Raw genomic sequence first — 24,980 nt, 5'->3', positions numbered from 1 at the left:
ATAGCCAGGTTCAATTAAATTCCTTGAGTTTATGAGTCTCCCACTGAGGAAGAGGCTACCAATAGCTCCTGCTATCTAATGTACCTATATTAGATGAAATATAAATATTTATTTTCTGTAAACTCGTGCACTTTTCTGAACAGAATGTGAGTTTTGCTTATATTAAGCCTGCAGATTCTGACTGTGAGTAACAGCTTTTTTTCTGTGTTTAATCCCTTCCCCCTTATTGTCACATAATCTTCCATTTGTTCCCAACAGATCTGGTCTGTGAGTTTACTTTTCTGACATTTAAGCCCTGAGCTTTCAGGGTTTCAATCTTCCCTTTATTTACATCTCCAAGCCTTTAAATGGGTCATGCAAAGTCATGATCTATGTAACAAACAGTGCTAGCCACTGCTTGAGATGCGAGAAAGAAGACAATGAAAAGGTTCATTAAAAAGAACACTGTGAATTTATCCATAAAAATAAGTGATCCCCATCTCTAGATCAGTATTATGCAATGCAGGTTGCCAGTTATTAATAGGTCACACAATCAATTCAGTAATTTGTGATCAGCAATTTCAAAGGACACAGAATAGAAAAATATCATCATTCCTCCATCATGGGGAAAGAGACTGTTTTATGAAGTCATACTTCAGACATGTGCCCACGAATGTGTGTGTGTTTGATGTGCCCCTGTGGCTGAGATAGAAATCGTACTGAAAATCACTCATATCGAGGGTCCCAGGTGATACCAGGGCATCCTGGAAAGTGTTGGAATAGCATTTTGCCTTCTCTTTCACCTCTTCTTGACCATCCCATTCCTCTCTGTCTTTCTGATTCCCTAACATTTCACATCTCACTATAAAACTAGTGTTAGTCTAAATAACAGAGCAAAACACCTTAAGGCTGAAATCTATATATTTGGCTTTAAATTTTCATCAATCTATTACTATATTTGGCTCCAATCACCTTTTCTTTGCCCAGCCAGAGAACATATTAATATCAACTAACAAGGGAAGCTTAATTCACTGACTACCGATTAGAGAAGCAGTAAACTCTATTTGGAAAACACCAATGACTGTGGAAGGGAATATTTTGAACGTAGCATAGTATAAACAACTTGGTTAATTTCTTTTCAAAACTCTGGTCTTTGGGTCACTGCCACAACTTTTAACATGCATTAATGTATCAGGGCAATACTGGGGAATGTAACATCTACTTTCAGTCAGTGTTTCCCTGAATCTCTGCTCTTCCCCCTGGAGGGCTTGTCAAATGAAAGCACAAAGTTTGAAGGAACAAAGCCAAAGTCAAAAGTGAAATGATAATGCTCAGGGAGTGAATAAAGAAAGAGAAAAATGCATACACAGAGCAACTCCCAAAGGGTTAGGAGAACACAAACTGTAGGAGAAAGAGACCCCACGGGGGAAGAACAAAACGTGTTCAGACCAGCTTCAAAGAATTCCTCATTGTTGAGCACAGTAGGAGAAGGTTAAAATAACATGGCTGCTCTCAGTGAAACACAAGAACAAAAAGACACTGGGCAGGACCAGGGTTTTGTGCTCACCAGCACCTGTCTCATACAGAAGGACCCAGTAAGACTTGGGAATTGAATTCTTTGCCAGCAATAACTTTATTTTGGTAGGTAAATTAATGATGAATATAGATAGCACTTTTAATCACAAGACTGTGAAAACTATATAGGCAATTATAATGTATTAAGGTAATACGAAAGAGTAGCATTTACTGGATACATAATATATAAACTCTAGATAAACAGAATTAGAATAGAATCTTCCCCAGACAGTCATTGAAGATAAACAACCAATTAACCCTAGGTCAAAGTCACATTTTGACAGAATTTTCTAACTGCAAAAAGCTTCAAAAGATAAACCAAAATTCATTTCTTACAGTGGAATCTCAGCTAATCTCTAAGAGGCCCTACATTAGAATTAAAATGGTGTGGGTTTTTTTTTTTTTTGGAAGGAATATAAGAATCAAAATTCAAACATATAATTCCAACATTGTTATTAACTAATTTTAAATATCCTTTAAAATAAATTAAATGGAAGGCAAAAATATGAGGTCAAAAATAGCACAAGGCTACTTTGAAAAGTTCATGGAAAATGGAATAGAAAAAATTTATTTTGCTGTAAAAGAATTTTGAAATCAATACATATTTGTTGTCGTCAAAGAATTTCAGGGAAAATACAAATTATGAAAAAAATCTATGCAAGAATTTCAAACTTTTTGCACCAAAATCAACTTATCTTTTAATTCCATATTTCCATAGGCTTTCTGAAGTACCCTTTTACATAATAAATTTGGCATCTACCGAACCATTTATTTGTAGTTTTCAATCTCTGCTTCATATCTTCTGGGCATCCAGTTCAATTTAAATCTACATTTACTGAATAAAGATTACAATAATTTGTATTTATTTTTATTTTAGAGAAAGAGGGAGAGAGGAAAGGGGGGAGAGACAGAGAGAGAGAGAAAAACACTCCCATCTCCTGGTTTACTCCCTAAACACAGACAATGGCCAGGAATGGGTCACACGGAAGCCTGGGGCCATAAACTTGGGTGGCAGGGACCCAGTTACTGAGTCTTCACCACAGCCTCCCAGTGTTTGCACTACCAGTAAGTTGGAGTCAAAAGCTGGAGCCCAGTATGGAACCCAGGCAGTCTGATATGGGATGTAGGTTTTAATCACTAGGTTAGGGGCCGGTGCTGTGGCACAGCAGGTTAAAGCCCTGATCTGAAGCTTCAGCATCCCATATGGGCACCGGCCTGGGAAAGCAGCAGAAGATGGCCCAAGTCCCTGGGTCCCTGCACCCACATGGGAGACCCGGAAGAAGCTCCTGGCTCCTGGCTTCAGATCGACACAGCTCTGGCCCTTGCAGCCATCTGGGGAGTGAACCATCAGATGGAAGACCGCTCTCTCTGTCTCTACCTCTCTCTGAAACTCTGTATTTCAAATAAATAAAATAAATCTTAAAAAAAAAAAAAAAGGCACTGCAGTGTGGGATGAGGGCATCCTAAATGGCATCTTAACTGCTGCGCCAAACACCTATGAGTGTTTAAAAAAAAAAAAAAATCACTAGGTTAAATACACACTTTCACAGACATCTTTTGCAGTGACAGAATTGTCCTGTTTTTAACATTTTATTCAATAAACTTTTAAGCTAACAGAAGATTTGAAAACTATTTGTAATTTAGGTTTTCTGGGTTTATTTTTTCATTAATCTGCCTAGAGCTTTATCAATTTTATCAGTTTTCTTTCAAAATACAGATTTAAGTTTCATAAAATTTCTTCTGTCGCTTTTCTGTTTTGATTTGTATTGATTTGGTTCTTGCATTTATTTCTTATTCTGTTTTCTTTAGGTTTCTTTTACTCTTTTCTACTTTCTTAACATTGAAGACTAGATTACTGATCTGAAGCCTTTATTCTTCATAATATAAATACAAATTTTCTACTAAGGACTGCTTTAGTTGCCTAAAATTTATTATTTGTTGCATTTTCATTTTACTTCAAAATAATTTTAAATTTTTCTTGAGATTTCCTCTATATCACATCACTTATTTGGAAATGTCTTGTTAAATTTCTGTATATTTGAAACTTTTTGAAACATTTTTGCTATAGGTTTCTAGTTTAATTCTTCAAAGGTCCAAAAATTCTATGATTTTTAACAGATATTAAGGTTTGCTTTCTGGGCTAGAATATTCTCTGTATTGGTGAATGCTTTACGCATTTAGAAACAACATTTATCCTAATGTTGGGTAGGATATTTTATAAATGTATGTTTGATCAAAATAGCTGAGTAGGTTATTCAAGTCATCTATATTCTAACTGATTTTCTGTTCTCTAGTGCTTTCAGTTTCTAAGCAAAGAGCTGTTAAAGATTCCAACTGTGGTTGTAACTTTGTCTATTTTTCTTTTCAGTTCTGTCATTTTTGCTTCATATTTTGAAGTTTGTTGTTAGGTGTATACACATTTAGGATTATTTTATTTTTCTGGTAATTCACCCTTTTATCATTATTCAATGCTCTTCACCATCTCTAACAATTTCCCTTGTTCTGAAGCCTACTTTGGGTGTTTAATACAGCTACTCCAACTTCATTACAGTTAGTATTTGCATGGTATATCATTTTTCATACAATTAACTTTAACCTATCAATGTCTACATTTAACATGGGTTTCTGGAAGACAGCATAGTCCAGGCTTCTTTTATAATCCAATCTGACAATCTCTGTCTTTTAATTGGTTTGTTCAATCTGTTTATACTGATTATTGGCATGACTGGATTAAAATCTGCCACCTTGCTACTTATTTGTTTTCTCTATTTTCTTGTATTTAAATGCAATGTTTTCTGACAGCTATTGTTTCACAGTATCTTCTCACAGATTTTTGTACAGAAAACTGCCTAGGAGGCTAGAGATAGAAAGTAAAATTGCACATTTTTTAATAATTCCATTTCAATACAACTTTTATAATTCCTCCATTGACTTGTCTACCTCTTTCTAGAGGTTTTTTGGTGACTGCCCTTAGACTTTAATTATTCACTGTCAATAATCAAATAGTGTAATACCAGACCAGAAATTGATTAATGACTTCAACACAGGACATTCCCAGTTCCTCTTTACATTATTTGTGCTACAATTGCCTTGTGTTTAATTGTTCCCTATGTTATAAACAGGCTACTCCTTTTGCTTTAGACAGTTATATTTTTGAAATTTGAAAAAAAAATTATTTTACTTCCAGTGTTTTTTATTTCTTAGTGTGAATTCAGGCTCATCTTTGGTGTTATAGTCTTTCTGCCGAAAGAATTTCATTCAGCCTTTATTATACAGAGGTTCTACTGGCAACAAACTTCCCTTGTTTTTGCTGGTCTGAGGACATCTTCATCTCTCCCTGATTTCTGAAGGACATTTTCACTCAACAGAGAATTCTTGGTTGACAGTGTTTCTGCTGGTTTGTTTAGTACTCCACAATGTCACACCATTGTCTTTTTGTGTGGTTTCTAATGATGAATCTGCTAATCTTATCACTGTCCTTATTTCTTTCTAGATAATGCATCTTTGTTCTTTGACTATCTATAACATTCTCTTTCTTTGCAAAGCTTTTTGTTGTCTTTGGTTTTCAGAGATTTGGATATGACGTGCCTGGTTTTGGTTTCTCTTTTACAGGGGAAAGGTTATTTATCTTTCTTCATGCTCTATGATGATTTTAGGGCTATGACGTGATGTCTGTCATGTATTTTGAAAAATTATCAGCCAGTATTTCCTCAACTATTTCTTCTACCCTATTTTTCTCTTTTCTTTCTGGGATTCCAGCTATGCATGTCTGAGATTATTTTATAGTGTCCCACAGTTCTTGTGTTCTCAGTTCTGTTTTATTCACTTTTGTGTGTGTGTATGTGTATGTGTGTGTGTGTGCTATATATCCTTAGACTTCTCCTCTGTGTTCATTACTCAATGAGCTGAAAGGCTGCGATGAGTGCAGATTCTCAAACCTGCTGTGGCCCTCAGGGCCTCACACTCCCCAGTACATAGGAACCTCCACCCTGACTGTTCTCTTATTACCAGTGTCTGTTTGTGTCTTCCCTTGGCAAGCTGAGCTCATATCTCATCTCTCCTTGTGGATAGCTCTTTCTCCAAATATTTTGGGACAGTTATTTGTGACTCAAGCTCTCCAAAGTTTTCAAAACAAGCTGTGAACTCTGGTATGACAATTATTTTTTTTTTTTTCATTTTCATTTTCAGCTCTCTGATTCTTAAAATACAAATTGTAAATATCATCTACATCTTTTATTTATTTATTTATTTGAAAGAGAGAGTGAGAGAGAGAGAGGTCTTCCATCCGATGGTTCACTCCCCAGATGGCTGCAAGGGCCATCCGAAGCCAGGAGCCAGGAGCCAGGAGCTTCTTCCAAGTCTCCAGGGCCCAAGATCTTGGGCCATCCTCTGCTGTCTTCCCAGGCCACAGCAGAGAGCTGGGTCAGAAGTGCAGCAGCCAGGTTTCAAACCGGCGCCCATATGGGATGCCAGTGCTTCAGGCCAGGGTGTTAACCCATGGGATGCCAGCGCTTCAGGCCAGGGTGTTAACCTACTTCACCACATTGCCACAGGCCCCATATTATCTACATCTTTTAATGAAATCAAATTCATAATTAGAACCTCACACAAACTATCTCCAAGCCTAGATGGTGTTATCAATGAAATCTTCTAGATATTGCAGAAGAATGGAAACAATTCTTATAAAAATACTTATAGAAAAGAGGAAAAGAGCTAACACCTCTTAATTTATTTTACAAGGCCATTATAATCCTGACAACAAAAAAGGACAAAGATATTTTACAAAACAAGACAATCGCAGAGGCAACTCTCTCATGAAAAATAATTTTAAAATCTAATTAAAAACTTAGGACTGTCATTACAACAGTATATTAAAATGAATGTCAACCTTTCACAGTCACATATGTAAAACACAACATATTCTGGGTTTTATTCCTGAAATGCATGGCTAGTTTACATCTGAAGAATCAGTGTAATTCTCCACAGTAAATGCATAAAGGAGATGAAACATATGACCAGCTCAACTGAAACAGAAAAAATATTTGGTAATATTTAACATTTGTTCATAATAAAAATCTATCTACAAACTAGAAACATAAGGATGTTCACTTTTCACCACTTGTTTCAATATTATTCTCAAGCTCTTTCCCAGTACAACAGGGTTATAAAAAGAATAAGTGCTATGATAGTTAGAAATAAAATAATTATTTATAAATGACATGATGTTACACACAGATGTATACATGACTCTACAAATGTATATTAGAACAAATAAACAACCTGTGGGTTAGGAACAAGCAAGTAGAAACATTGTATTTAGAGAAGTTTTAGTTATTTTTTTTAAATTAGTATCAATAACCTCAAATACCTAAGAACAGATCTAAGTAAAGTTGCATAACATCCTTGGAAAAAAAGTCATCAATTATTATTAATAGAAAATAAGACATAAAGAATCAGAGAGATATATGTTAGAATATGACATTTCCCCTCAAACTCACCTTGAGTTAGTACATTTTCAATTAAAATCATGGCAAAAATTCTACACTTTATATGGAAATTCTAACAACTAAGCTTAGCCACCTTGAACCAGAGAAACAAAGTAGTTTGTTCACTCTCAGTAATGTAGTCGAAGGAACAATGACAAATATCTAGACCTCAATGGCAAAGTAACCACCAATCAGACCCATTTGTACATAGCACCTGCTTTATGATATGATATGATATGATAGCACCACAATGCAATGGGAAGAAATGAGTTCTTCCCAAGAATGCTTTATGAATTGGACATTTTTAATGTCAGGGGGAATCCTGACCCTTATAATCACAAATGAAAATCAATTCCAGATCCCACCCTGACACAAATGGATAAAAGTGAAAACTAATAAAGAGAATGTAAAGAGAATATTTTCATGATTTGGAGATAGATTTGTTAAACAGAACATACAACACAGGTCATAAGAAAAAAGTTGGTAAGTTGGACCTCATTAAACTTAGGAACCTCTGGGGCCAACATTGTGACACAACAGGTTAAGCTACCACTTGTGAAACCAGCAACCCATATCAGAGTGCTGGCTGGAAACCTGGCTGCACTGCTTCCAACCCAGCCCCCTACTAATGCTCCTGGGCCCCTACCACCCACATGGGAGACCTGTATGGCATTCTTGGCTCCTGGCTTTGAGATGGCCCAGCTTGGCTTTTGTGGCCACTTTGGGAGTAAACCAGCAGACAGAAGATACCTACCTCTCTTTTTTTCTCTCTCTCCCCACCAACACCGCCCCCCAGCCCTGTCATTCTGCTTTTCATATATGAAATATATTTTAAAAAAAAAAGTTCTGTTCATCAACAAATCATTAGGAGAATAAAATGAAAAGTCATAGATGGGGATCAATACTTGCAATATGTTTCTCTAATAAAGAGCTCATATCCAGGATGCACTTTAATTTCTATAAACCAGGAACGAAAAGATGGCTATCTCAATGTCTGAAATGTGGGAAGGAATATTTCACAGAAATATTGAGAAGATGCTTTAAATTAAAATTTACAAAATAAAATAGCAGAGAAATTCTGTTTTTCTCCAGCCTGCTTCCTCTATCCTTCCCAAAGAAAGGAGCTGACGTTGACCTTGGGAAATAGATCACTACCCCAGTTTTTGTCTTAGGCTATGGCACTCTCCATTGAAAACTACGAGGTCAAAGCAAGTGCTGTTCTTCCCTGACTGCTCTTGGACTCCTCCAGTCAGCACACCCACCCACAAGCTAGGTCCTGCACCTTGGGGGATGGGAGAGAAAAGCTCCCCATAGTTGAATCTTAGGTCAAAGCTACAATCACCAATTCTGCTTTATCAATCATAAAATGAGAGCTTGAACCCTATCTAATGTTTTGAGGTTTTTTTCTGCTTTTCCTCAAAAATCTGTTTCTTAAAATATTTATTGACTGATTTGTTTATTTTTATTTAAAAGGCAGAGAGAGAGAGCAAGTGAGCACTTCTACCTGGTGGTTCACTCCCCAAGTATGCCCAACAGCCAGACAACACTCAGGCAGAGGCCATGAGCCCAGAACTCCATCTAGGCCTCCCATTTGAGTGACAGAGATACAAGTACATTGCTGCCTCGCAGAGTGCACATTAGCAGGAAGCTGGATGGGAACTGGAGCAGGGACTGAACCCAGCGACTCTGAATCCAAGTGGTACCTTAACCACTGAGCCAAATGCCCACTGCCAGAAAAGAATTCTCACTCTTCAAAAAACTCCAATAGCAGTGGAGAAGGAGGAATGTGATGAGATGAGGATAAATAGATTGAGAGATAGAAGGGGGAGACCATGAAGAACCTAGGCTGAAAGTGAGGGAGCAGATTATCTCAAACTGCTGCTTCCGAGAAGCATGGCTGGCACATGCACAGAGTGTTAACACTGGCAGTGTTAACACCACACTTGTCAAGTCCTGAGGAAGAAACTGAGGGTGGTGCTTCTCCATGAACTACTTTCTTCCCACCAAAATATTTCCCAACTGACTCCATGTTTTGTCAGGAATCTGGATAGCAAAAATTATAAAACCTTTTTGTACTACCCTAGGACTCCCAAAAGTTAAGGTTTTATGAACTAATGATCTTTTAAGCAAAAGAAAAAAGTCCTCTTGATCGAATTTTATTGATCAGAGTTTTGTTTGTGATGTAAAGCACACTCTCATATAATGCAAGAATCTGCAGGATTTTCTAAAATAGGTCAGCCAAGAATTTATTGTTTTGGCCCTATTGTATTCACTGAGTACCTTATAAAACCAAACCAATAACTCTCCCATTTGTATGCAAGTCAGAAAAGAAACAAGCAACCAAGAGACATCTATATTACTCCTTGAACAGAAAATAAGCAAGATATGTGTATTTTTTTTCTGCATTACCAGCAGATAGATTTTATTAGCCTTATTATTTAGTATATAGTATTTGGCTCAGAGACAAGCTTTCATTCACAGGAATAATGTGTACTATTCACTTTGTGATACAGGTGCTATCAGTGTCACAGAAAAAAAGCTTTTTTTCTGTTCTTATAAGTAATGCGCTGTTTATAACAGATGTCAGCTCAAAACAGAATTGTAAACACTTTATGGCACAGTAGACACTATACTGTTGATATGCCTGACTGTTCAAATCTGTAATACAGAAATGGATAGCAGAAAGACGGGAAGAACTCAAAGGAGTTGGAGTGAAAATATTATTTTGCCACTTTCTAGAAACCTTCAAAAATCTTTCTCCCCAAATACACTAGCATTGAACAAGTTTAATTCCTGCACATTTCACTTTTAAAGCTTGAGATCAATATTTCACTTTATATAAACAAAGAAAAGCCAATAATACCAATCCATTGTGTTCGACAACTGTTTCAATTCTTAAGAAGGTTGTTTTGAAAGATCAATTCCAACTCTAATATAGAAAACGTTAAGAAAACAATTATAAATGGTGACACAATTACATTTAGGGTAATTATAAAAATTGTGATTGGATATTAAAGCTACTGACCTTAATCATATATTCAAGGAAGAATGGAACAATCTCCTAAAATACAATAAGAAAGTACATTATTCATAAAGTAAAGTACTTAAGTAGAGCGTGTATGTCACTTTAAGATTGTACGTAGGTAGTCTTCCGGTTTATGAAAAAATTTGATGCGATTATCTGGCTAATTCCTTCCCACACACTCTTTGCTAATCAAATGAATTAAACTGCAGGAAACTGAGGGTAGGGAAGAGGCTGACTGATGTACTTTGATAACATAAACAGACCAAACCCTGAGGATAATTACGCAGAATCAGTTTTCGTCTGCTTAGGCATTACTTCCCTTTTTCTCTTTCTAATTAACCGAAATTTCCTAAATACAAGTAGAACAATTAAGCAAATTTTAATTATGCCTTTTGTCTGCCTGGAACCCCAGACTGAAATGGAAACACCCACCCCAGAGAAAGTAGCCATCTCGGCTCTCACCGTGAGAGAGGGCAGGAGGCCTTCCGGGTAGTGTGGGAGCCTGAGGCACTCCAAGGTAGACCTGATGCGGATGAGGAAGCGGCTGGTGGCGCCTCGGGCTGAGGCTGGGCCGGCTCAGCGCTACCTCACTCTGAGGGCAGCCGGAAGCTCCAAACCCTCACCTGTCACTCAAAACGCCTGCCTTCCCATAATGCACCTTACATCCTGGGCGCGCTCACGGAGTCTATAAAAGGAGTGGAAGACCCGTGCCCGGCCGCACGCCCCTCGCGTCAGGCAGTGCTATGGGTCTGTTTCTGTGCTCGTTTTCTTTTTCCTTCGTTTCGGTCGGCAAGTGAACACAGCGTTTCCATTCTCCTGCCGGCTTAAACGGGGACAGACCTTCAGTCTTGCAGTCCTGCATTCGGCCTCCCTTTCCTCCCCAGTTTGTGCACCATTCCTTGGCCCACTCAGTTGCATATCTTTCTGTAGGGCCGTCCACACTAGCGTCAATGTGTTTGCTCACTGGCAGATAAACTGATAACAGTACCAGACTCTGCTTAGTTAGTATTCCTTTTTATTTTATTTTTATTTATTTGAAAGGCAGAGTTACAGAGGGGCAGAGGCAGAGAAGGAAGAGAGAGAGTGAGGTCTCCATCCGCTGGTTCACTCCCCAGATGGCCGCAACGGCCAGAGCTGCGCAGATCCAAGCCAGGAGTCAGGAGTTTATTCCAGATCTCCCACTTGGGTGCAGGGGTGCAAAGATTTGGGCCATCTTCTACTGCTTTCCCAGGCCATAGCAGAGAGTTGGATAGGAAGTGGAGCACCAGGGACACGAACAGGCACCCATATGGGATGCTGGCACCGCAGGCGGCAGATTTACCCTTTACACTACAGCACCAGCCCCTGCAGGCACATCTTCGGTCTCTCCTCTTTTGCCCCTTCTTCCTCTTCTAAAGACCCCTTTGGTTCTGTTGGTAATCAGACCAGACACCCATGCATCTGGAACCCACCCGAATAATTCAGGATAATCTTCCACTGGAAGGCCATTAATTTAATCATTTTGGCAGAGTAGTTTTTTCTGTGCAAGGGAACATAGTCATAGGCTCTGAGAATAAGGAAGGGGGTGTCTTTGGGGAGGGGCATTGTTCTAGATACCGCAGGGGCTAACTGAATGAACTGTGGTCATGGTCATTTTCTAGAGTGGTGCAATGGGACTGACATTGTGGTGTAGTGGGTTAAGCTGTTTGCAATGATGGCATCCTGGCTGCTCCTTTAGCAATCCAGCTCCCTGATGATGCACCTGAGAAAACAAAGGAAGGTGGTCCAAGTACTTTTGCCCATGCCACCCACGTAAGAGACCCAGATGGAGTTTCTGGCTCCTGGCTTTGATCTGACCCAGCCATTTGCTGAGCATACCAATAGATTGAAGGTCTTTCTGTCTCACCTTTTCTCTTTTACTCTGCCTTTCAAATAAATAAGTCATTTTTAAAAAGATTGGTGCTTTTCATGAGCTGAACTACCCATGCATGAGTAAGCTCCCAGTCCTTTCAAAGTGTATTATGTAAAGCAGCCACTTCTTAAAATTTATATATAACATTTATATATATATATATATATAGTATATCTGCATGCTGCCATTCTCAAATACGTTCTTCAGGCTCTTTTACCTAATACACAAACAGCTTTAAATAAGTTAGAAGATTATCATAGATTCAAAGAAAGAAAATCTCGTAACAAGGTGCCATTTGCTCAAAGGACCTATCAGTATTATTTGAAAATGTTAATTGTAAGAAAAAAGGAAAGCCTGTCTGTGTCAATACCTCCTTGAAGGTTCAGTGAATCAATAATCCTTTGAAATGCTACACACGCACATGCACACATATACAGGCGCGCAAGTTCTCATTTGGAGAAATGTTTATTCTGACTTAATAGTAATAGGCCCCTGGCTTCGGCCTGCCCCAGCATTGGCTATTGCAGCCCTTTGGGAGTGAACCAGCAGATAGAAGATCATTCTCTTTCCCTCTCTCTGTCACTTTGCCTTTCAAATAAATAAAATACAGCTCTTAAAAAAAGGTTTTGGTTTTGGTGAAAAAAATTTTGAAATTGCTGTGGCTTTTTCATAGTAGATAGATTCTCTTAACTTTTATAACATCCTGTGAGTATATAATAATGTAAATTATTATACATGTACTACTAATATACACAGGTACCAGATAGATCATTTAAATGAAAATGAAATAAGCAGCATTTTCATGTACCTTGATAGTAACAGTTGCTTTGTATTTCTAGTAGTTAATATCTCAAGGAAAATATGCATTTAGGTTTAGGGTTGTCTTTACTAAACCTAGATTAAATTAATTCTGTCAATGAGTCCTATTTGTAGATTTCAATACTTTGGCCCACTCCTCATAAGATCTTGTAACATTGTGGCTGTTCTTTACGATGTCAGCAAGGAAGTACTCACCCTAGAAGTATCAACTGTTCCATTTTATTTTGACTTGATTGGCTTGCTCTTGCAATCTTGGATTTAGGGAATGTTTGCATATTTGTTACTTTAATGTGATTGTTTCATAGAACTCATTATAAGCCACTGATTCATTTTATGAATATCAGTTTTGTTAGGAGATAGTACAATATATAATCACCGCTAGTCCAGCTTGTATAACACAGCATGTATAACACGCTGAAATGCCCTCTCGGTCACGGAGCACCTTCTTCCTTCAGCAACTTGCCTGAATGAAAGCAGAAGACCTGTTCACACAGAGTCTGTATCAGAGATTAGTAAAGAATAGTTCTTTTCTCCTGTTTTTCTGTAGAAAGCAGTAAGCAGAGGTCCAGTGTCCCCCCACCACCACCTTATTGAATTGTCTTGCTTACTTACCCCTAGGGGCTCACCCCACGTCCAGATCTGCTGTTCTAACTTATGTTTCCAAACAAAGTGATTTGTAGCAGCATCAAGGAGCATACTCAATGAGAATGAGCTCTGAATTTTTCTTGTGGGGATCAGTCTCAGGAAGATGGCAGCAGATGTCCCTGAGAAAGGCTGATCTACTTCCCTGAGGGGCTGGCTGCACACCCCTGCTGGACCAAAGGCTTAGTGATTATCCTGATGTGCTAGGAGAGAAAAAAGGAGGAAATATCGTAAGGAACCTCTTTTTCTCCAAACCTCTGTTCTCTTTTAGAGGGACATTAATTGGGAGTAACACTCTTGGTCTCTCTTTGGGAGGAAGATTGGATTATTGGTTGGTCACATAGATTAGGGTACAGAAGCCTGGCATATGTGGCCCAGCCCAATCACATTCTCCCAGAGACCTGCCTCTGTCATGCAAATAAAACAGCTTCTGCTGTGCTCCTTCCCTGTTTCTTGGGGGAGGACTCTGCCCCTTCTCTGGAGGCCCAGGGGACTTAACACATTTGACCAATTCTACAGTTCTGTTTTAAGACTCTACTGTTATTCACTGAAGTCGTATTCTCTCAGAAATTTCAGTCTTTATTTGCCTAGCTCATTTATTTACCACTAAGTGGTCCCTGACTGGTCAGGAAGACCCAATATTAAAATATTGTGGGATCCTGAGTAAATTTATATTAACTGTATGAATATCTCCAAAACAGTGCTAATAATACCTGGCCCACATTATAACACCATGTGGCATGTGCTAAGTCTTTCATTCCAGTTCCTCAAATAGTAGATACAATATCTTTGTAATGTGGCAGGGACTACATATTAACAGAAAGCACTCAGAATGTCCATCTTGGGTCTTGACCCCCTTCTAGAAGAGCAAACAGAAGGGAGATGAGAGGTTGAGTCATATATCTCATACACTAGTCGGGGATCCACATAGGCAAATGATTCTAATGCTTTAGTGGTCTTCAAGATTAAGATTCCAAAAATCTCCAAAAATCCCCACCCAAAATCTTCGTACCCAGTGTGCAAATTGTGGCCCTCTGGTGAGTCATGATATCAATTTAGTAGGTCAAAGCTAACATTTTTCTGAGGACAGAATTGAGGGACAGGGCTTGCTTGATATGAAAAAGCAATATTGATGTGCTGGCCACAACACGACTGTATTATATTGTTTATTGAAATCAGTGGTATGTGTGTGTGTGTGTGTGTGTGTGTACTAGGTTACAGTGTATACTGTGTTTTCCTGTCATGAATCATGATAGTATTAACTCCATGGTTCTATCTTTTTCAATTTATCATACAATGTTTTCGTGGTTCTAAGCCTGGTTCTAGCCATTCTTAAAATTCCCCTCTCTCACCCATTTTTCTAAGCTGCCACTGAAAGAGAAAGATGAGGAAAAAAATATGTGTGTATAAGGCAGTAGTGAGTGGGAACGCGGCAGAAAATGGAGAGGAAGGTGGTGGAGGGGCCAGGGATGGCTGCGATAGATTTTGCGATGGAAAGCCTTAGGGGAGTGGTCTTTTGCTCAGGGAAGTGATGAGATTCTCTTTGTATTATAAAGTGATCCCTGGTAAGTGTTGCATGGAGAGTGAATTGCAGGGGCTGGAATGGACAAAGGGAAGTTGTGGTAATAGAGAATGAGACACAGGTGGCATGTTCTAAGAAAATAGTAGCTAAAATGGAGAGGAGGAAACAGGTTTACAGACCTGACTCAGGGGCTCAGAACCATTATGAAACATTTAATTAGAATTTCTTCTTACACAATGGGGCAGCTAGTCACAGGGACTATGTGCGGCAGATGTTTCTGTGCCTACTACTAGAGGTCTGAAGGTCACAGTGCATGCACTTGGGAAGAGAAATTGCACAGAGTGGAGGAAGTAAGAACAAGTGGGAACCTATGGGGCTAAACTGAATTCCTAAAAAGTCTTAAGAAAGACTGGAACACAGCTGTCTCACCGCTTCCAGGCCCCTGCTCAGGTGATGGCAAGTTTCTGAATAGGAAGCTGATGCTGTTCATCAAGGGGCTGATGTGCAGTCAGCGCCTGACTCAAACAGGCTGAGGGCCTGGCCCTGTCCCACACAAGCTGGGTGGAGAAGCAGATGAGCAGCCACAGGAGTGTATTGCCCCACCTCTACTCCATCTTCCAAATTATGGGCAAAATTTTTCTTGAGGTCTATTCTGACTAGGAAGCAGGGAAAGGAATTCTGAGAAATGTGCTTCCAGCTTTTCCAAACTGACACAAACAAATCCACCAGAATGGTGTTTCCTTATGCACAAGAAAAGGGAACTTTTAGTTCCCCACTGAAATGGGGAAAGATAATGCACCTTCCATCCTCCAAACCAAAAAGTTAGTTGTACCTCTGTTCACAGTATTTGACTTCATGGGACATTTGGAGTTGACCACAGAAAGGAATCATTAAATATTCAAGGGTTCATCATCACTATCATCAACTGTCATCTTGGAATGTGCACTGAAGGCATACCACTGTGATCAACTGATAAAATATTTCACTGTGGATGTCAACAATGTTAAAATGGCATATCCTAGAATTCTGCCCATTGCCATTGTATTCTGATTTCTGCATTGCTGAAGTGCCTGTCCAAATTAATATTCTGTGCTGGCCTGCCCCTCCGGATGCATCCCAGTATCAAGAACACTTTTGAAGTAAGAAGTTGGGAATCTCTACTTAAGCCCCCAATGTGTTTCCTGGGAAGAGATCAGTTTCCACAGTGAGATTGTATAATTTTAATACAAACTGGAGTGGCTCTAACACAGACCAAGGTCCATGTGATGTTACATAGACACCATTTCTGACACTAAACGAGCCCAGTTTGTTCTGACAACAACCAGTTCAGCAACATCCACTGAGAATCCAGTGATTCACTTCAGTTCTGAATCATGGCATTATCTCAGCCTGCAGAGGATATGGGTGCCTTTCTTCAACATTGTCCTACCTCAGATGCCAGCTGCAAATGCAGTGCTCAGGTAACCCACACTTCCACCCTGTCTACTGCAAATCTGTGTTCCCATACTCCCCTCATGTTCACTAGTTCACCATGTGATGCACAGAACACAGGAAAGTGCTTTATTTACTATTACAGTTTATTATTAAGGATACAAATAAATGGCCAGATGATGAATTCAGAGGGCAAGGTGCAGAAGGGTACAAAGGTAGGGCTTCTGTCCTTGTGGAGTTAGAATATACTAACACCTGGTGTATTTGCCAACTGGGAACTCCTTGAGCCTCATAGGCGTATCTGATAAAATCCTTAGATATTGGTGATTGAACTCAATCTCTAGCTTTTCTCTGGAGGCTGGGGAGTGGATCAATCATTCTAAACTTCTTCTAGTGCCTTGATATTTCTGGGGACCAGCCCCCCATTCAGCAATTATCTGAGCCCCTCTCCATCCCCACCACACTTGACTCATCTCACTGTCATAGAGAAGGCACTCTTACATTCAAGAGATTCCAAAAGATTTAGGAGCTCAGTGCCAGGAACAGAGGAGAAAGACCAAAGATTTGCTGTTCATTACATCACAGATCTACGGGTGTTGTGCCAGGGTCAGGAAACTCAAGATCATGAGGTATTACTCACTGCTCAGAAAGGAAAGGTTGTGGAGGAACCTAGTATGAGCTCCTAGAGTGACTGAGAACTTGTGACATGCTGCCAGCAGCTACCGGAAAGGCTAAAAGAATGAGAAAGTACAAAAGGACATCCTTCTAGACATTGCCTGGGATCCAGAAACACCACTTCCAGTCCCTTCTTGGAAAATAATTAGCCACATGTACCAAGAATAGTAGGACTGAGAATTCCAGGCATGGGAAAAATCCCAGGTCCTTCATGGAACACCAAGGTATTCTAACCTTGGATGCATTTCCCCAAAACCAAGAAGCTTATTTTGTCTATTTTTATTATGAAGAATAAAGAAGTGCTTATTTAAACCTATACCAGAAGTCAGGGAGCATGGTAAAAAATTGTGGTATAAGGGCTGCATCTGTGTGGCTTACATAGAAAAATTAGTTATCTAGAATTAGAGAACTAGAACGATTTTGAGCATTATCTATGACATATTATGAGATCCAAATGACTCTATTTAGGTGAATGACATAGATAATTGCCTTGAATTGAGTAACTCACTAGATGCTTTCATTTAAAATGAAAGACAGCCATGAAAGCACTCCAGGAAGGTGAGGAAAATCATTATTGTTGTTATTATTCCTGCTTTTAAGATTCTAAATAAGTGGTAATATCCAAAGGTGAGAACAAAAATGTTTTTAGAAGATGACATGAAGGAATCCTATATTACACAGACTATGTGTTATCACCTATTCAGAAGAAAGAAAAATATTTCTTGTTTTTTTTTTTTAAGATTTATTTTATTTATTTGAAAGACAGTTACAGAGAGGTAGAGACAGTATCTCCTTGTACATATTTAAAATGCAAATATCTGTGTAATAAGAGGGATACAGTCACTTTCAGGCCCCTCACATTGACCACAACCAAAGAAGTAATTAGATGCCTTAAAGAGAAAAAAGGGCATCTTGGAACCACTGGTCATGGCTTGAAAAGTTAATTTTCTCAAATAAATACAAGTCCTGTATCATCTGCTCTGTGTCTTCCCACCATTAGGATGAATTTGCCCAACATTCTTCATACTGGGCTCTCATCTCCATCCCTAGTTTCAACACTGCCCTCTCTTCATCCCTTGATACTGACCTTGAGCCAGAGGACTTACTCTGTTCCATAGCATCTCCTAATAGTTTGACATTTCTGATGTAATTATATTGTGGGCCTAAGTTTGATTTCCTTGTTGAATTCAAAGGAAGGGCTGGTCCGAGTGCAGTGGTGTTTTCAACTAATTCAAAGGAAGGAGGCAATGCTAGTCACATGCAACCACATGTGGGCCCTGGGTATAGCAGTTAAGCCAACACTTGGGATGCCTACATCCCATATGAGTGCTTTGGTTTGAGTCTTGGCTGTACTCTGTATTGCAGCTTTCTGCTAACATGTACACTGGAAGGCAGCAAGTGATAGCTCAAGTACTTAGGTCTCTGCCACCCATGTGGGAAACCCAGATTGAACTCTTAGCTCCTGACTTCTGCCTGGGCACACTCTGGCTATCAGGGGTAAATGGGGGTGTGAACCAAGAGATGAGAGATCTCTGTGTCTGTCTCTTTGTATTTCTTTCTTCCTTCTAAATAAATATATGTTTTGAAAATTGGCTGATTTTATAGAAAATTGAGTTGCCAAGAACAGGGCCACTATATTGTCCAATTCTAAGGGTATCATTTCCTTCACAATTTATGTGAGTTGTACCCTCTGGACTTGTTCAGCATACAATATATGAAGCTATACACAACCATCATGACCTAGAGAATAAGAGATTCATTTTAGACTTCAGCTTTATCTTTTTAAATTGTTTTTGAATAAAAAAACAAAAATAAACTATAAATCAACAGGGCTTAGTATCAGTTTTGAAACTGCCCTTTTACAAACAATAAGCTATTTAATTTGTGAAATTTATCCTTTGTCACTAATACTTTCCAAGATCTTAAACATACTGAAGAATCATTATATTTTGCAAATGAAAAGGATCTTTAAGCTTTTGATGATCATTTGATTTTCACCCTACCATCCAGGTCATCCCAGAGAAATGGATCAGCTTGCCTGAAGTCCCAGTATGTATTGATGATTATCAGAATGAGAGTCCAGATACTAAGTGTTCTAAAGTCATTCCCACTGGATTTTGAGATCTTTGAAACTGTCTAGACGCTTTAATTTTTTTCCTCCAAGAAAAAGTACAATTAAGGTAAGTTTGCTCAATAAATAAGAGACTCTTTTTAAAGCATGTGTGAATAATTAAGTCATAAGCACATGTAGGGTAATGTCTTGGGCATTCTTAGTATGCTGAGGCTTTGAGAGAAGGCTACCTCATTAACCATGAGCAAGTTATTTAAACTCTAAGTTTAGGTTTAGTTGCCTCAAATGTGAAAAATAACAGAATAATGGAAGTACTGAAAACAACATTTGGTACACAACAAGCCCCCAATCTGAGTGTATTATTGGCTTACCAAACATTAAGGTGGTCTAGGAGGAACCCAAGAGTTCAGTGCCTATTTATGTAATAAAAGGTGCCATACTGGCCCAGCTGTAGGTTATTGCATTTACTTACATGGATTCAAATCTCAGTTCATCTCAAATGACTATTTCTTTGAGCATGTACTACTGAGTCCCCACTCAAGAAGCTCTGTATTTAAGAGAGGAAACAAATAATATATGATAAATAAATCAGGAGATAAAAATCAATGGTATGTGGTACAGGGGAGGTACAAACCCTAAAGACAAGACCCATGATACTAATCTTGAGATAGGTAGATAGGCAGGTAGGTAGCTGTAAACTTATCAAAAGTAAATGTATAAGTCCATCCTGATGAATTTCCATTATTGCAGACCAAAGGTCAGTTGAGTTATTTACAACTATGTTTGGTTGTTTTATTTCATATTTATACTTAACTTTTATTTAAAACTTTTCTATGAATAGCTTCAGATTTGAACAAAAACCATTTGTTTTTACCTTTCGTATGATTCTTTTGAATATTAGCAGTTATCTAGTTAATAGAAAGCATTTTGAGTTCTCTCCAAATGACCATACTCTAATAAAAATCTCATGAAGAGAAAATTTTGGTAACTACAGCTTTAGATTACAGAACTCATTTCCTCACTACATATGGAATCTCTACTTCTGCCATGCATCTCTTGCAGCTGAATACTCGGTTCATCAAGTATTCTCTCAGAACTGAACACTTATAAGACATTTTACTGCATTTATTCAGGCTTCCAAGATGCACAAGTACAACTTGAATACATGGGAGTGGTGAAAAATATTGAAAGTGAACAATTAAGAAATTCATCTCAGAATGAGCTGTGGACTGCTAGAGAAATACCAAGTTTCTGGAGGAAAATATGGCTAATTCATAGAGGATCAGAGGGATCTTCAGGGAGGTAGGGCAATGGAGCCACTTTGTAGGTCGAGGGCTTTGGCAGATGGCATAGGCATGGTAAAGGCCTTGCTGTCATTGTTGGCAAACGGAGCTCTGTGCAGAAAAGCTAGGAGAAGGGAAGCAGAATAGCTCTGCCTGCCAAGTTATCTCAATGCACATACGTGGAGCTGGAGTTGAGAAAAGTAACTAAGGTCAGGGATCGACACTCTAGGAACCTCATCCTACTCTGAGTGTCCTGGAAAGTCATTTCAAATGTTGAGAATCACAGTGATAAGTAAAGTCATACACATTTATGATTCTGAGGGCATAATCTGCAACCAAACTCTTGAACCCACTGAGGCTTTTAAAATTTTATTGATTTGAAAGGTCGTAGCAAGTTTGGTGAGGGAGGCTGGTCCAGGCAAAAGCCAGGAGCATAGAAGTCCATCCAAGTCTCCCATGTTTGTGGCAGGGACTCAAGCATTGAGCCATCATCTGCTATATCCTAGACCCATTAGCAGAAAATTGGATGGGAAGGAGATACTGGACTCAAACTCAGGTTCTTCTGTTTGGGATGTGGGTGTCCAAAATGGCAGCTTAACCTGCTGTGCCACAGTACATATCTCTTGAGTACTTTAAACTGAAGGATATTTGAGGAATCTCAAAGGAAGATCACAAGCAGGTGCCATGGCTCACTAGGCTAATCCTCCACCTGCGGTGCCAGTACTCTGGGTTCTAGTCCCAGTTGGGGTGCCAGTTCTGTCCCAATTGCTCCTCTTCCAGTCCAGCTCTCTGCTGTGGCCAGGGAAGGCAGTGGAGGATGGCCCAAGTGCTTGGGCCCTGCACCTGCATGGGAGACCAGGAGGAAGCACCTGGCTCCTGGCTTCAGATAAGCTCAGAGCACCGGCTGTGGCAGCCATTTTGGGGGTGAACCAACGGAAGGAAGACCTTTCTCTCTGTCTCTCTCTCACTAACTCTGCTTGAAAAAAAAAAAAAAAGGAATATCACGTTAACATTTTCCTATCATATGTCTACTGTTTCTCTCTCAAAGCTAGTTACAGAAACTAGAACTTCTCTCCCCCAAAATAAGCCATAAGCCCTAGAAAGGTCACTCTGCCTTCTGCTGCGTAGACTCATTTCAGAAGGGATCCTGCCATAGACCCCAGAAGAAGGAATGCTACAGAGGGAGTCCAAGAAGAACCTGAATGGACAGGTTTTTCTTCCAGTCTATTATTACTGCTATTATCTAATCACATTTAACATGACTGTCCATTCTCCATAAAATCAAAGCTAAAAATGGGCAGTTTTCCTTGAGTCTTGAGGCCATCATTTATGAAGGCTCCTATGTCACATAAAACTTAGGTTAAATAAGCTTGTTATGCTTTTTCCTTGTTAGCCTGTCTTTTGTAACAAGAGTCAGCCATAACCCTTGTGATAGTGAGAAAAAGTATGAAACTTTTCTGCCCCTATAAACCTCAGCTTAACCACTGAAGTATTTAATTTTTCTATCTTGCTTTCTTCATCTGAAGAAGGGAATGATAATGGTACAGTGTTATGGAATAGTGGGAAAAGCCATCCCCTGCAACACCAGCATCCCATACGGGCAACCAGTTTGAGTCCTGGGTACTCCACTTCCAGTACCCTGATAATGGCCTGGAAAAAGCAGCAAAAGAACACACAAGTTCTTGGGCCCCTGCCACCCATATGGGAGACCCAGAAGAAGCTTCTGACTTCAGCTTGGCTATTGTAGCCATCTGGGGAGTAACCAGAAGATGAAAAATGTCTGTCTCTGTCTCTCTCTCATTCTCTGTGTGTGTGTGTCTCTGTCTCACTTGCTCACGCTCTATCTCTGTAGCTCTGACTTTGAAACCAATTTTGAAAAATGGTAACTAATGATGCGGTTTTTACAAGATGCAATTAAGATGAAACAGTACTCAACGGATGATGAGGATGACGTTAATGGCTGTGATGATAAAAGAGTAGGGAAAGAGGAAAACAAAAAGGGATGAAAGCTTGAAAATGAGGACAGTGTTCAAATTCATGTTTACACTCCAGCATCAAGCATGAAGGCTGGCATCTTGTAAGCACTCAAGGTATATGTTGAATTAATTAAGTGAAATAATGTATTTATCTCAAAGGATCAGGGGGTATATTTGTTTCTTATCTTTACCAGACTTGGAGGACTAAAGAAGACACAGATGTGAGTGGTAGGAAGTCATTGAAGGAAGAGAACTAGACTGGATAATTTGGGGTGCTTATTAGGAAAACTCTGTGATGACAACTATTGCTAATTAAGCCAACCAAATTCATTATCTTTATATCACAATTAGAAGAAAAATGTCAAGGTCAATGAAAAACACAGAGCTGCAATGGAAATTCTGGCACCCTTGAAGGTAATTGGATGTTCTTACTGGGTTCCCTCTCATTAGGTTTGATGTAATTGTTTTTAAAACGTCAAGACATAATGACAAGTCTGTATTTCAATATCACACTGATGCAATAATCAAAAGGGCATTTAAAATTCACTGTACAATTACAGTCCTATTAAATCTAGGTTAACTGCCCAATTGAGTCACTAAATCTAATCTGTTACCTTGCAACACACACGCAGCACATTTCCATCATGACTGAATCATAACCAGACTTTGCTCGTGGCTCTGGGAATAATTCTGCAATAACATCAATAACCAAGGGCTGGCTGATGTGAACCCGAAATAACAGTTTGCATGCAGACACTTTGGGAGCCCAGGGCTCATATTATCACATCACTAATGGGGAACAGGGCAGGACCATTTGATACATGCAAACAACAGGCAACCTGGTATATGCTGCTGCTATTTCCAACTTAACCATGACACTGTGGAATCTGAAAGCATTGTTTGCCCTGGCAGTGAAAACCCTGACTTCAAGCTCCCCGATTTTGCTGTGCATAACTTCTGTGGGATCAGCCAAGATGATTCCTACTTTTTATTCCTCCACTTACCACAATGAAAAAACTTCAAAGAGTCTGAAATGGAACTAGCCTCACAGTATTCAAAACATTTGTCCCTCTTGCACTCTGAGGTCCACCATGGTTATTGTGCATAAGGAGTCTTAAGAGGAAATAGCTTTGAAAAGACAGCCATCAAGTGCTCCTCAGGCAAGCCAGAGAAAGAAAAGATCCCATGGGGAGGCAGCTGGCCCATCCAGCTGAGGAGGGGAGGCCCTGTGATGGATGGCTTCAACTAGGGACAATGCACAGCCGTGAGGGACAGGCTTTTGTTCCCAGGTTCCTGCACCCTCTCTCTGACCTGCCCCACTGACCTGTGTACTGTGCACAAGACAGGGACGCTCTGGCCCTCTGCAAGTAAAGGCCCAGCACAATTGCTCATGCAAAAAGCCACTGCTGGCTGCCCCTCCCCATCCCATTTCCATGCAGTCCAGCCAGATGGTGACAGGGTTGAAGGTGGGATCCTGTACTATGCAGGACAAGGCTTCCAATCAGCAAACTCATCGCAGGATTAGGACAAATCAATCACACAGGAAGATAAGAGCTGGGGGATGGAGCTGCTTTTTTTCAGCAGGGGACAGCAAGCAATCACACCCAGGTGGTTATTGGAGGAATAATTATTTTGTATTCCCAGCAATATTTTCCAATTGAAAGTAGAAGGGCAAATCTAGCAACCTGGCAAAATTTGCATGTTTGTTCTGCTGCTGTACATCACTGGTCAGTTTTATGGTGTGAAGGACAGGCTTGAGCCCAAGAGGTCACTTCCCACCTCACCCCTCTCTTCCCTCATGATCCTTGCCTATAAAAAGGCTAGTCCTTCTAGGTCACGAGAGCCTCATTGGACAAGTAAATTTAAGATCACTGCAAACATGAAGGGGACTTGCCCAGTGATTTAAAAGTTAGAACATTTCATCAGATCTTGTCATCATTTGTGAAGCCTAAGTCTGTAATGATGAGTACTACAATTTCCTGTGCACCTACTTTGGGGCAGGCAAAACAGGAAACACTGCAAATGAGCAATACTAAGCCTTGTGACTGTGCAAGGCAGCCTTATTCATCTCATTTTATGAGAGATGAAAGCTCCTGAGTGTTAGGTAACCTGCCCCAGGTCATGTAGCTCATAAATGAGTGAGCAAAGTTTGCACCTAGTTTGTCTCCCTAAACGCCTGCACACCTCCCACTGTGCCTTGCTGTGTCTGTGTCAGACTCCCAAGCCCCTGAGGTTGTCCTGGAGTACAAGATTACAACTACAGGGAATGCAAGACCTTTCTTCCCAGAGCTCCTGAGCATGTCATATCACCATTGACATATGGATCTGCTACCTCCCTGATTCCATGCCCTTTTCTCAGTGACTCTGGGCCACTCCTCAGGGATGTCCCCAAGCACATATATCCTGTCTCTACACCATACCCCTCAACCAGCTTGAGCAATGATTTCTGCCTTAGGGACCCAGGTGGAAATGCACTATCCTTCCTTGTACTTCTCTCTCCTTCCACCTTCAGTCTTGAGGCCTCCCACTAGTGCAGACCTTTATTGTATTCTATCTACATAAATACCCTCATGCCCAGTCCCATCTTTGTCCTAGATATAAGTCT

General features: G+C 39.7%; 1 protein-coding gene across 2 annotated transcripts in view; it reads right to left on the bottom strand.

Moving 5' to 3' along the window:
• The window catches only part of NCKAP5 (NCK associated protein 5), a 1,120,879-nt gene that overhangs the window by 1,065,258 nt on the left and 30,641 nt on the right, over positions 1-24,980 (bottom strand). Inside the window, exons 2-3 of one of the 2 annotated variants that reach the window (XM_051849622.2) lie at positions 13,388-13,620; positions 10,066-10,101 (exon numbers count right to left, since the gene is read on the bottom strand). The gene's annotated coding sequence lies outside the window, so the exon portion shown is untranslated. Of the gene's footprint in view, positions 1-10,065; positions 10,102-10,527; positions 10,647-13,387; positions 13,621-24,980 lie in introns of those variants that run through there. The other variant, XM_051849623.2, reaches the window with a different exon arrangement.

The sequence above is a fragment of the Oryctolagus cuniculus genome, chromosome 3 (genome assembly GCF_964237555.1).
Source record: "Oryctolagus cuniculus chromosome 3, mOryCun1.1, whole genome shotgun sequence".
In the NCBI taxonomy this organism is placed as follows: Eukaryota; Metazoa; Chordata; class Mammalia; order Lagomorpha; family Leporidae; genus Oryctolagus; species Oryctolagus cuniculus.
The sequence above is the reverse complement of the archived record's forward strand: the minus strand, read 5'-3'. Positions and strand labels throughout refer to the sequence as shown.